We start from the raw sequence: 6,485 nt of genomic DNA on the forward strand, positions 1-6,485 counted from the left end.
AAGATGGAACATGATTTGTGCCAAAGTTCCCATGTGTTTGATGGAAAATGACATGAGTCACAAGAGGAATACTTCAGATGACTTAGCACTGATTTTGCTCCATATCTCTTTCAAATTAGTAATTTCAAATTAGTAATCATTTTCCTTCCAAACTTACTGATTTTGTATCAAAACATGTTGTTCTATATCCTAAAAGTCCTAGGCTTCAGTAGTTACCCAGTACAGATAGTATTTGCAGATGCCGCACAAGATGATATGGTTTCTAGAGATGTTTCACTGATTTTTACTCACCCAGGTGCTTCTGTACAACACAATAATTTACACTGCCTTACAATGCTGCCCTCAAACTCTAAACCTACATTTTGATTCACAATACACAGTCCTGACAGTGCAGCATCTGGAAACAGTGTGGATCACTTCATTAGGCACCTCTGCTTATGATTTACTACATTAACTCATCAGAAATTACACACACCAGAGAGTCCAGTTTATTTTGGCCATATTAAGTCACATTCTAATCATCCAGGACCTTTGTCAGAGGAAAATGCAAAGGCAGATTCCTTTTTAACACTGTCTCTTTTCCTAGTAATGAACAACCTAAAAGAAGCAGGAGAATTTCATGCGCACTTTCATCAAAATCCTTCAGCACTGAAAAAAAAGAAGAGTTTTTCACTAACTAAAGAACAGGCTCATTGATAGATGAGAAATGCCCTTCACATGTAAGAGTTAATAACACATTTCTACCCTCCTATGACATGAATCCCCCTAGATTACTGCCAAATCATATTTAGCACATGGATGCTAGTCATGTTCTCTGTTTGGGGAGGCTTAAATATGTTTGAGTCGTGGTGGACACTTGTTCACTGCGCATATCTGCTGTTCCCTTATTAGGAGAAGCAGTTTAGGGTGTTATCAACTTTTTACTCAGAGCTTTTGTTACTTCAGGCTCCTGTAAAATATTTAACTGATAATGTTCCTTCTTTCACTGCCAAGACTTTTCAGGAATTTTGCCAACAGTTTGATATAAAACCCTGTAAGGGCCAAAGTCAACCTGTAAGTCGCACTTGCTCAAGGGCGGATGACTTCCTGGAGTGCGGGAGGTTGGAGCTTATGGGAGATAAAAAAAAAAAAACAGGTATTTTTGCCCCCCCCCCAAACAAATTTGTTTGAATCAACAACACATAATATGCTAAATCCCATGTAGGTGGGAAGTATGTGAGCAGGAAATAATTCATGATTTGTACTTACCCCCGATTGGCTGTAGGCAGAAGGTATGCAGAAAAAAGTAGCCATGATATAAGCTTGACCCTGATTAAACCTAATGGGCAACACAGTGTCCTTGTGGTTTTGCCTTTTTAAGCCTCTGCAAAATGTGATTCATTTGCCATTTCCTGGGTACCCTAGAATGGACCTGGTGAGAGCCCATCATCCTGGCCAGTATTTAATTAAGCTTTCTCCAAATTTGGCTCAAAAATTGTGTAACTTGTTTTTCTTGTACAAGTCTCAGGTTAACATTTGGGGGGTCCCAAGGAGACTCAACAGCAACAACAACAACAAAAATTTCATAATGTTTTTCTGTGGATTTAATGGTTGCACATGAATCTACCAATATTTTAATAATTACCATTTGCAGCCCCCCAGCCCTGCAGTTAGTGCCCGGCTAGCCACTCAGGCCACAGCCTGGAGCAACTTCTGGACCTGCAGCTCAGCTACAATGGCCATGATATATAGGTTTAAACTGAGCCAGTTTCATTCTATTTTCTAACAAAGACTCAGAAGTCAAATGTGGGGGCGAAAACCTGCTAGATCAGAGAAGTGGAGAAGCAACCAGCTGATCTCCTCTTTACGGCCAGAGGCCCAGCAAGAACACATCTCTCCATTTATCCCAAACCCCAAAGAAAGCCTGAGACACCAAGCCCCACTCTACTCCTTTCTGTGTGTCTCTCTGTTGGTATTCCTGGCCCCTCTGAACCCTCCATGGCTAATTCTGGTCAATTGGTTGCTGGCTTCATCCCCTGAAACAAGGTTGGTTTTATTTAATTAATGCAAATGCAAACTTAATATTTCAGGACTTGTGATTCTTGGATCAGGCAAGATTTACTAAAGAATAAAATCAATTAGGCACACTCATGACACAGAAGAAGGTAAATGCTGCTGCTGATCCAGCTGTCATTTTCCTGCCATTCTGCCCAAGGGTGAAGGGAAACAAACTGAAAGCCACACTTCTCTGCTGGTGGCTACCTGCTCCAACAAGCCCCATAGAGCAACAGTGAGCCCCTACTCATGAATCTGTAAAGGGTCAAATATACTCAGAGAAGACCACACTCATAGGGCCAAACTGCTCCCATTGTTCATTGGTTTGAATGGCAGAAATCGTACAACATTTCTCCTTTTTTGTTTGAAATAAAAGAAAGGTTCTAATTCTAACATAATAAAAACTATACACAATAAGAACTATTAACATGAGTTGTCAAGAGGGATGGAAAGGTTATAATCTTAACAAAAATTGAAACTACATACAACAAGAACAATATTCAAGTAAGAAATACATCCTAGACATCCAGACCATAGGTAATACATAATTTTTGAGAGATAACTCCGATAGTTGCCCTTTCCTGAAGAATCTAAGTTTTGTAACTAATGTGTTCTTGGTTAAGACTTGGGAGGCTTGTAACCGTAACTATCTAGTCTTCAATCCCATTAAAAACCTGAAAAGGAAAATAATATTACCTGCGTAAGCAAGTGACTTCAAAAAATTCAATAAAAGACCGAAACAGTTGACTGTCTGAGAGTCACCCGAGATTTCTCTATAACATTGGGCATCCAACTTTGGCTTATAAGCCAAGAATATCTGACACACCTTCTTAAGAAGCAGGGAAGTTTGGAGGACCTATTCTGTCTTGGCAAAGTTCAGCAGTTGCTTTTCTTTGTGTCCAGCTTGTCCAGATTGGACAGTGTGCTTATTGTCAGCAGTCGAGGCTTTTTATAGGTGAATTGAAACCATTGATATTAATGGATATTAATGACCAGTGATTGTTAATTCCTGTTATTTTTTGTGGTAGTGTTATATTTTCCCCTTTCTTTGGTATTTGTTGGTGTGGGACTACCTATTGCCTGTGTTTTCATGGGTGTATCTTACTTCCTTAGGTTGGATTTTTCCTTTTAGTGCTTTCTGTAGGGCTGGATTTGAGGAAAGATACTGTTTAAATTGGGTTTTATCATGGAATATTTTGTTTACTCTGTCTATGTTGATTGAGAGTTTTGCTGGCTTGGCATCTGTGGCCTCTTTGTTTCTGCATAATATCTGTCAAGGACCTTCTGGCTTTTAGAGTCTCCATTGAGAAGTCAGGTGTTATTCTTGTGGGTCTGCCTTTGTATGTTACTTGGCTTTTTCTCTTTGCAGCTCTTAATATTTTTTTCTTTATTCTGTATGTTTAGTGGTTTGATTATCATGTGGCAAGGGGACTTGTTTTTTTGATCCAGTCTATTTGCTATTCTGTAACCTTCTTTTATCTTTATAGGCATTTCCTACTTTAGGTTGGGAAAGTTTTCTTCTATGATCTTGTTGAATATATTTTCTGTGTCCTTGATTTGGTATTCTTCTCCTTTTTCTATCCCCATTATTCTTAGGTTTGGTCTTTTCATGGTGTTCCAAATTTCCTGGACATTTTGGGTCATGACTTTGTTGGATTTATTGTTTTCTTTGACTGATGAATATATTTCCTCTATCATATTTTCAACACCAGATATCTGCTTTTCCATCTCTTGCAGTCTGTTGGTTTTTCTTGCATCTGTAGTTCCTGTTTGTTACTCAGATTTTCCACTTCCAGCATTCCCTCAATTTGTGTCTTCTTTATTGTCTTGATTTCAGTTTTCAAATCTGGAAGCTCCAACCCCCATTGAGGCTTCAGTAATTGTCACACCTACAAGGCAGGGCTGAGAGAGGATGCTGAAGACCCAAGATCTGGATGCATGGGCTCTCTTGGTTCCTGGACCCTGGATGCTGGAGGTAGACTGAGCAGAGTTCTCCAGAGAACACTGCTGGACTGCGCCACACCTTTCCCAGACCCTGTAAACTATCCCTTCACTTGTAAGCTACCCCACAAAATAAAGCTCCCTTTTAACTACGTGGAGTGGCCTTAATAATTTCACCAGTCCTTCAAAAAAAGGAAAAGAAGAAATGGAATGGATAGGTATAAGATATTATGGTAGATTATTGTATATACTAGTAAACAAATTTAGTAAAATAGCAGCCTTAGATAATTTGCACTGTAATTTGCACTGTTATAGATTCTTATATGTTGATACAAATGTAAACTATTTTTATATTCCTGTTTAAGATAATTTGTATATTCATACAAATACAGAACTATATTTGTTATAATGTACACATATTTTTACTCTTATTTGAAATATTTGTATATTGATACAAATGTAAATTTATATCTGTCATACTGTATGTATGTTCTATTTCTGTTTAAGATATTCTGTATACTGTTATATATTTAAGATTATTGTCATATTGTACATTGCACTATACATTCCTACCTCTGTTATAAATATCTTGTGTATTGTCACAATTTTGAAGTCTTCGTCCTTTACCATACATTTGCTTATAGACTGTTTACCTTGTTTACATGAAGCCTTAGTTCTTAGGTTATTTAGGTAGATAAGACTTGTAGATTTATAGTCACCTATGCTTGTCATCTCTATAGTTAGGTTAGTTAGGTTATCCAGATTTAAAAATGCATAGGTCAGAAGGACAGGTAATCTTCAAACACTTCATAGACCTAGAGAATATGGCATTTAAATAACTTAGAATTCAGCTGACGTGAGACACAATTGCTCCTGGCAGCACCAATTTGATCCTGAGAGAATGTTGGGCTTCTAAGACATTTCCATTTCGAAGTTTGTCTTCTTGGCACAAAATGGCCTATTTGGCAAAGAACTGCACTTGCCTTGACTGCTGACAATACGAGTGCTGTCCTTCTGAACAAGTGGGACACAAGGAAAAGTGACTTCTGAACTCTGCCAAGACAGGGTAAGATGGTCTTTCAGATTTCCTGCTTCGGAAAATGGCCTGTCGGATACTCTAGGCCTGTAGCCAATTTGAATGCACCAACAATGCTGAGAAACATTAGGTGACTGTCCACTGTCCAGGCAGCCAGCTGTCTCTGTCTGCTCTTGCAAGATTCCTGAAAGTTGCTTGCATCCATCTTCCATTTCTCAGGTACTATTATATTCCTTCTCAGGTCTTTGATGAGATTGAAGACTAGCAGTTATAGTTACAACTTAGTGTGTGTGTGTGTGTGTGTGTGTGTGTGTGTGTACACATATATATAACTTTATATATATATTACTTTATATATATATGTATATATATATTACTTAATATATATATATGTACATATATATTAATATATATATTAGATAGAACATAAGTATTAGATTCAGGTTCTTTAGGATAGGACACCATTTGCAATGATCTTTGTAACATGCCATTTACCTATGCTCTGTACTTCTCTGGATTTTAGTATGTGTTTCTTGTTTGACTTTGTTCTTATTGATTGTAGTTCCATCTTATCTAGGTCATTATTCTTCAGTACTCCTGGATAATATCAGACAACCATTCCTTTGTATATAGTCTTGTATTAGGTTAGAACCTTCTTATTTAGACAAAAGGGGGAGATGTAGTGGGTAGCCATTCCAGCTTTGACCTGGAAGTTCCAACCCCCATTGAGGCTTAGTAATGGTCACACCTACAAGTCAGGGCTGAGGGAGGATGCTGAAGACCCAATATCTGGATGCATGGGCTCTCTTGGTTCCTGGACCCTGGACATTGGAGGTAGGCTAAACAGAGTTCTCCAGAGAACACTGCTGGACTGCGCCACAACTTTCCCAGACCCTGTAAACTATCCCTTCACTTGTAAGTTACCCCACAAAATAAAGCTCCCTTTTAACTACTTGGAGTGGCCTTAATAATTTCACCAATAACCCACCATAAGGAATGGGCTTCAAAAAGCCAGTTCGTACACCAGGGATTAATTTTGATCCAACTGCAAGGAACCCCACAAACAGACCAAGTCATACAGCCATAACCCCTATTCAGAGGGCCTAGTTTGGTCCCATGCAGGTTCCCCAGCTTTCAGTCCAGAGTCAGTTCTCTCCCACTAGCTTGGGTCAGCTGTCTCTGTAGATTTCCCCATCATGATCTTGACCATCACTGCTCATACAATTCCTCCTGCCTCTCTTCAACTGGACTATAGAAACTCAGCTCAGTACCAAGCTGTGGATCTCTGCATCTGCTCCCATTGGTCACTGGATGAAGGCTCTAGGATGACAATTAGGGTAATCAGAATTCTGATTACAGGAGAAGGCCAGTTCAGACACCATCTCTACTATTGCTAGGAGTCTTAGCTGATGTCATCCTTGTGTATTCCTGGAAATTTCCCTAGCAACAGTTTTCTCCCTAAATCCATAATGGC

This window comes from Peromyscus leucopus, chromosome 1 (genome assembly GCF_004664715.2).
Source record: "Peromyscus leucopus breed LL Stock chromosome 1, UCI_PerLeu_2.1, whole genome shotgun sequence".
Taxonomy (NCBI): domain Eukaryota; kingdom Metazoa; phylum Chordata; class Mammalia; order Rodentia; family Cricetidae; genus Peromyscus; species Peromyscus leucopus.